At 34.2% G+C, this 7,077-nt stretch overlaps 1 pseudogene; it reads left to right on the plus strand.

Moving 5' to 3' along the window:
* The window catches only part of LOC149232535 (uncharacterized), a 28,663-nt pseudogene extending 23,613 nt beyond the window's left edge, over positions 1 to 5,050 (plus strand).
* Positions 5,051 to 7,077: the final 2,027 nt, after the last annotated feature.

Here is a 7,077-nt window from a genome sequence, read left to right on the forward strand (position 1 = left end):
CAAAATCTGCCTTCTTTGTTCATAATCTGATGTCATGCCAAATTGGCTTACAAAAAGGAACAAAGACCGAGCTGTGCTCAAGAATTACAATAGTAATGCGAAAGTTTCAACAACCTAACAAAGGCTACGGCCTCCATACTTATGCAAAACGATCATCCAACATGTGTCCTTGATTTTAGGAGCTCGGCTGTCCAACTAAAGTTTAACTTGCTGATCCTGTAGGACAGTCATAATTGTTGTTCCTGTAGAACAGCTGGCTGCTTCTAAGCTCGGTGGGGAGATGGATTGGAGCTCGGAGCTATGGTGGGAATCACGAGGAGGGTCCCAAGACTGTGGACATCCTCTCCTAAAAACCAGCAGTGCCACCTCATTGTCTCCTTGTCTCCTTTTCACGTGGTCTTTTCTCCCTTTTAATGCAAAAACCTGAAATCATAATGCATTAGTCACGTAGATAAAGTGTCTACCCTTCTTCCTACAAACAACACGAATAAACTAAGAAATGCATGCATAAGTAGTAAAAAGTGAATGGTTTGAGCAAAACAAGTAGGCCAAATGAGCCCAAATTATACCAAAAATTGGGGCTCATCACAACTTATGGGTCAACGCAGGCCTTGTTAATGGAGCACTGGGAAAGTTGTTGTTATTTCCTATGCAACTAATTTTAAGCCCCCCCCCATTTGCCATCGTTTGTTTTTGTTGACTTAATTAACTAAAAAGGTCCACTATTGGATGCTTTAAACCCAAAGTATGTGTCAATCTCCCCTGTAATAAGGGGCCTTTGTACACAATTTCCCCTTCACATGGCATGGGGATTGACAATTAATAAATCACAAGGCATGACCTTACAAAAGGAAAAAATTGACACTGGTAACATTGATTGCCAGGGGATAACATTCACAACCATATCTAGAGTTAGATCATTGTGTGATCATTTCATCTCTCCAACTTTTTCCTTCTCTCATTACTCACACATGCAAGAAAATCCTTATGTAAAACATAGACAACATGAGGAAGCAGACTTTGAATCTTAGTTTATACAACAAACTTTATGAATACATTCTCTTACTGGTAAATAGGCTTCCTTAGCATGCACTTTAAAACATTTCATCTACTCTGTCATTAAAAAACATTTAACTGTGTATACTTATTTATCTTCTATTCTTCTATGTAACTTTCATATTAGTTAGCTACTACTACTTTACTTCCAAGTTTTCCCTTTTATTTAATTCACTTCTAAATCTTTGCTTATACACTTCTATTTGTCTTTACAAACAAACATATGGAACGCGTCGACAAATGATTCTCTATGTGATTTTGCTGAAATCTCTTACAATCAAGTATGGATCACAGAAGTCTAAACTCTTTAATATGGATATGCAATATGTCTCCATGCTCTACGGATTCTGCCACGAAATATTTAAACAAGATATTTCTCTTCTATATATACAAACAATATTTCTACACTCTTCGATGTTAACTCTATATCACATATGTCCAACTCTCTAACCACTTTCACGGATTAATACTTTCATTCATTTCCTCATGCATACACATGAAAGGGGTGCAATGAGGTAAATTTGAGTAGATTGGGAAACATACAATCCTAACCATGACCCAAAAATATCTTCCATGCGGTGTTGTAGATGCCACTCATCGATCTATATTAATGATTGACTTGTACCTCATGTGATTGAGCCACATAATTTGCATTCCACTACATTCCTCTACTTTAATAGAAATCAATATTTTATTTTTGTAGCTTTTTGTATATAGTTTGTTGTTTAGATAGGTGTTGCACTCCCAAACAATGTGTAATCTAATGTTGTACCTATTTGATATGGAATCATATAAATAGATTGAAATCAATGCCATCAAGAATGGCTCCATGATTTTTCATATTGAAATTGTGTCTAATATTCATGGTTTAAACAAAGTATGAGTGTAGTAAAAAAGTGCATCTTAAATATTATACTTATAGTTTTGTTTTTTTAGCATTTTTTTAGTTGGGTATGGAGCCTGATTATCTTCCTTATTCAGAGGTATCGCCACATTGGACCCCATTTCATAATTTGGTGGCAACTCCGCCCGTAAAATGTATGCATCCAGGGGGGGCAACGACGATTATTTGGAGCCCCCCCGGCGGGAAATCGGGGGCAGCGCCCCTGAAGCTAAAATAGATGTAAAATTTCCTTGTAAAATGTTGTAATTTTGTAGTCAATATGGGTCATTCATTAGGCAGAGATCTGATGGTAGAAGTTATGTTTAATTGAGGTATTTTTTCCCTAGAAGGCAACCCCTTGCTATATATGAGGGAATTGTATTGCGTCTATGTAGATCTGTATTCTGAGCGAGAAAGAGAGAGGAGATTGTGTGAGAGTGAAGAGGGAATTACAGTGGATCTGTGTAGGTTGTATCTCTTCATTTTGCTAGATAGTATAAAAGGAAGGACTGGTTGTTTCTCCGTGGATGTAGCCCAAATTGGGTGAACCACGTATATCTGTGTCTCTCTTGTTTTATGCGTTTTCTTTGTTTAGATTTCTGCAATATATTTTATGTGTTCCATTGCTCTGTAATATATAATTTTCTAACAATATTCATGGTTTAAACAAAGTATGAGTGTAGTAAAAAGGTGCATCTTAAATATTATACTTATAGTTTTGTTTTCTTAGCGTTTTTTTGGAGATCTTCAACTACCATCGTAAAGACACCAAAATTTTTGGACATGCCAATGAGGGAAAACCCTAGAGGGTGAATGTGTGACACCTTGGAAAAATCCTTGCCTGTTATTGCATGTTAGTTTCTAACACTTTTACCCTAAGTTCACTATTAAGCTATTTCCTTTTAGCCACTACTCTGAAGTATTTACTTGTATATAGTTTGTTGTTTCTTAATTGTCTAGAGCTTTTAGTTTTACAACTTGTGAAAGGAGAAAATGTTTTTTTTTAATTGAAATTTAGGTGATTTCATTTTATAAAACAATAAATATCCCAAGGTTGATTCGGGTTTCTTATACTCTCCTCCTTACAATGTTTTTTTTTTTAAAACATGCAAGCCTAAGTGTGACAGGAAATACTACTTTCAAACCCCTGACAACATTAAGTGACTGTTAAGATTTACTTAGGTTCTTCATCCAATGTGTCAATACTAGAAATGTACTTAGGATGTTTATCCAACGGGTCAGTGTAGGACAACTGGTTTTTCATAATGTTTATTAAAAAATTCCAAATGGTTATAAGTGTCTTATTTCACCTAATATTTCAGTGAGGATTATTAGTATCCAGGTTTATAATCAACAAAAAATAAATAAGATATTTCACTCAGGAGGTTCAAGGTGTAACGAACCTACCAATCATGAATATTGTCCAAAAATATGAATCTACAAGTTTCACAAACCTTGTCCAAAAACATTGACCTGTCCATTTATGAGAATGACCCGAAAGTGTGGATGCTCAACTTATGAAAAGGCCAAGAAATCATGCATAGATCGACTTGGAGGTGATGTTGAAACCTAGTGAGAGTCAACCAAGAAAAGGCCAAGCAATCATGCATAGATCGACTTGGAGGTGGTGTTGAAACCTAGTGAGATTCAACCAAACATATCAATGAAGAAGCTCTCAAATACAAAAACTTCCCTTGTGTCAACTTTGGAATAAAAAAATACATCACAAAGGTGATGATACCTTCCCTTGTGTCAACTCTGGAATCAAAACTGTAGGTGCAAGAATTCTTTTTAATGTCTTCAATAAGATGATAGGGGATTCCTTCCTTGGAATGAGTATCAATCAAAGGGAATGAGTTCTATGTTTCCATTTCAATAGGTTCATGGAAAATAATCGAGACAATCTTGTGTTCATTCTCACCATTGATATCATAGACATCATAAACAAGAATGCCATAGAAGAACACATGCTAGAATCCTTGATTGCCCCACTCAAAATACAAATTTAATGTTTCATCATCCACAAAATCACTTAGTAATATTGTTTTTCATTAATATGTACCTCAGGCTAAAGATGACACTAATATAAGTGAAGGATACAAAAGTGCTTGAGCTGAAGGTTATGGATGTAACTATTAATGAGGCCAATTAAATACCTAAGACTAAGTTAGTTCATGCAAATGCGAATGAGGATGATTTGAAAAATAAGAAAGAGGCACATCTGGAGCCAACAAAGACTTCTAAGGAGAATGGGGAAGAAATTAATGATGGCCCTGAAGAATTAACAGACACACAACCTGTTTAGGCCATTGAAATTAAATACCGTCCCAAAGATAACAATCATAGGGAAGTTATTAATGATTGTACTCCTAAGAAAGAGCCATCTCTTGCTATTACCTTATTCCAACAACTATCTAGCACCTGGAAAGCATTCATAGGTACATCCAGTATTGACTTTTGCAGTTCCTCCTTCTTGTTTGGATTATTCACTAAGGCTGGTGATTCCATCATAATGTCCTTTGGCTATGCATTCAGTCCTAGAACCTTTAGTGTCATAGTATCATTGTTAGGCAGAAAGCCATTTTATAATAATGGGTCATCACCATCAAGTACTAGAAATGGTAGTGCTTTTGTACAACTATTTGGAGGGCCAACGACTGACAATTTTATATTTAGTGTAAGTGGTTTGACATATTTGTTGGAAGTTCTTATAGATACAGGTGAAGAAAAACAGAGAGCATTGTTCACAACTAGTGTTGCCTTGTTTGAGTATATAAGTGGGGGTTGAAAAGAACGAGGCAAGGGTGAAATTAAGGTCAATATTTCTTCCACTAAGAGAAGAAAAACAAGGATTTTGATGAGGCCCAAAGGTAATTACATATTAGTCCCTAATGCCAATTTATTCCCAGACATGAAGTTGCCTAGTATGGACAAGCGAGGTATTAGTTTTCCCTGCATGAACAATGCTAGTGAATCCAAGGAAAGCCTTTCCACATTTTCACTAAAGTTTAGAGATATTTTTATGGTTGAAGAGTTATAGAAGGGCACAAAGGCAGATCCTCAAGTAATTTGAAGACCCTAGAAAATTATCCCAAGGCTTCTAAAGATTGAATTTATTTAACATAAGGTTCAATTCAAGTCTATCCATACATATTTGGTCCACAGTACAAGCATCTTGATATTGGCCCTGTTTTTTTATCATATGAGCCTATGGTCTCCTTATTCTTATATCTTATAGCATTTATTTATTTATTACTAGATACTTTAGCTCTTCAAAGAGGAGCAACATTCATTCACTTGATCAGATTCTATCCTGTGAAAGGAGGAAAACTTTGGAAAGTCATGATACTTTTCATGAGTGGTTGGAATCTGTTTCAAGAGGCTATTCTTAGAAAAGATTCTCTTAAGTGGTTTACAAAACAATATTTTCTTCATTGATTGGTTTCCTTTATTGATTAATGCCTTGAGGAATGAGGTAAGAATTTATATTTCCATGGAGTGACTTGGAATAAACAGAATGTTTGTTAGTAAAGGAAATGTGATGCATCATACTTGTGTTGCCCTTGTGTGTGGAAACCATACCTCTACAATTTTTTGTACTCGTTAATCTCTTCTTTGATCCCTTGTTGCATTAATTTTTTCATAGAGGTGTGCTGGTATAAATTGATAGCTTAGTAAAAATTTACAATCAGAAGACCAACAATCACAACATATCAACTTACTTATCTTTGTTTTTCCTCTTTCCTAAATTTTTGTACAATTATGTAATTTAGAGAATATAAATAGACAGGAAATTATTTGACTCCTATTTCCTTCATATAATATTAAGACATAACTATAATATTGTAAACATTTTGGTGATAGTCAGTTGCTCTATTGATAGTTGGTTTTTTCTGTGTTGTTATAAAGCATCATATTCTTCATATCTTATACAATTTCCCTGAGTTAAAAAAAAAATAGAGTTCAATTTTCCAAAAAATATATTTTGCAATGTATGTTAATGAGTGAAGTTATTTTGTCTTAGTTAGTTTCATTGTTAATTGTGCCATAAATTAAAGATTTGCGTATGAAAGTTGAAGTTGTTGTCTTGTGGTTGTGCTTAATTCTGCGAGTGCAATTAAAGCAAATATCTCATGTGAAGTAGCTTTGATATAAAATGTACTATTTATTGTATAATGAGAGATATTTATACATTAATTATGTATTTTACACAAGTGAAATCATTGTATTTTTTCAATATGATCAAACAGGAAAGAATATGCATTGAAGCATGGAACTAAAGTGTAGGAAAATGAAATTCATTGCTGAAGACACTCTTATCTATTAGGGTATAATATATAAATTCAATTAGCACCCAACAATAGTTAGATTCATGTTTTTCAACTCTGGCTGATATACATAGTTATTTAGAGACCATGTGATTAATATCCAAATTATTGGTGCCTTTACAGAGTTGGTTGTTTTTCATTACAGGATATCTTTTTTCTTAAATTTACTTAAGAAACTATGATAGCTTTTATTTTCTAAAAATTTAAGTAGTTTTTCCTCTATATTATTGGCTGCTTAGTGACAATGTTATCTAATTAATTAGTAGAAATAATACTGTTGCAACACCATCAAAGGATAAATTGAGGATGCAGGGAGGTTGGAAGGGCTCTATCCAACTGTTGAATGATTTATTCAATGCTCTTAAGAAAATCAGTCTGGGTAAACCAACATTTCACAAAATGTCCTTGTAAAAATATTAAAATCCATTATTTCCAATCAATTCCATAGCATTTATGCTTCCACATTGACTTCCACATTGATTGTTCTGAAGAATGTTCAGGAATATCCTCTTTTGTGGTGTGAGGATGTCTGAAGGTTTATTTGAAAAATTTGATGATCCTGACTCAAATAAAATTGCCTCATGTTTTTAGAGGTGAAGATTTGGATTGGTTGGTGCCCCTTCTTGTCTTTTGTCTATGTGGGAAAAAGTAGAGTGGTCACAGGTTTTGTGCTTGTTTCATTTGCACCCTTTTATAATTTTTGTAAAATCATTTAACATTTTTCTACATATGTCATACAATTCTATTGAGAGTTAAGGTGATCAAGGTCTTTTGCAATAAATTTGGTTTTGGTTATAACTGCCATCTTAT

Source organism: Pinus tabuliformis, chromosome J (assembly GCF_031772625.1).
Source record: "Pinus tabuliformis cultivar Carrire ecotype Pingquan chromosome J, CPIR1, whole genome shotgun sequence".
Lineage (NCBI taxonomy): Eukaryota > Viridiplantae > Streptophyta > Pinopsida > Pinales > Pinaceae > Pinus > Pinus tabuliformis.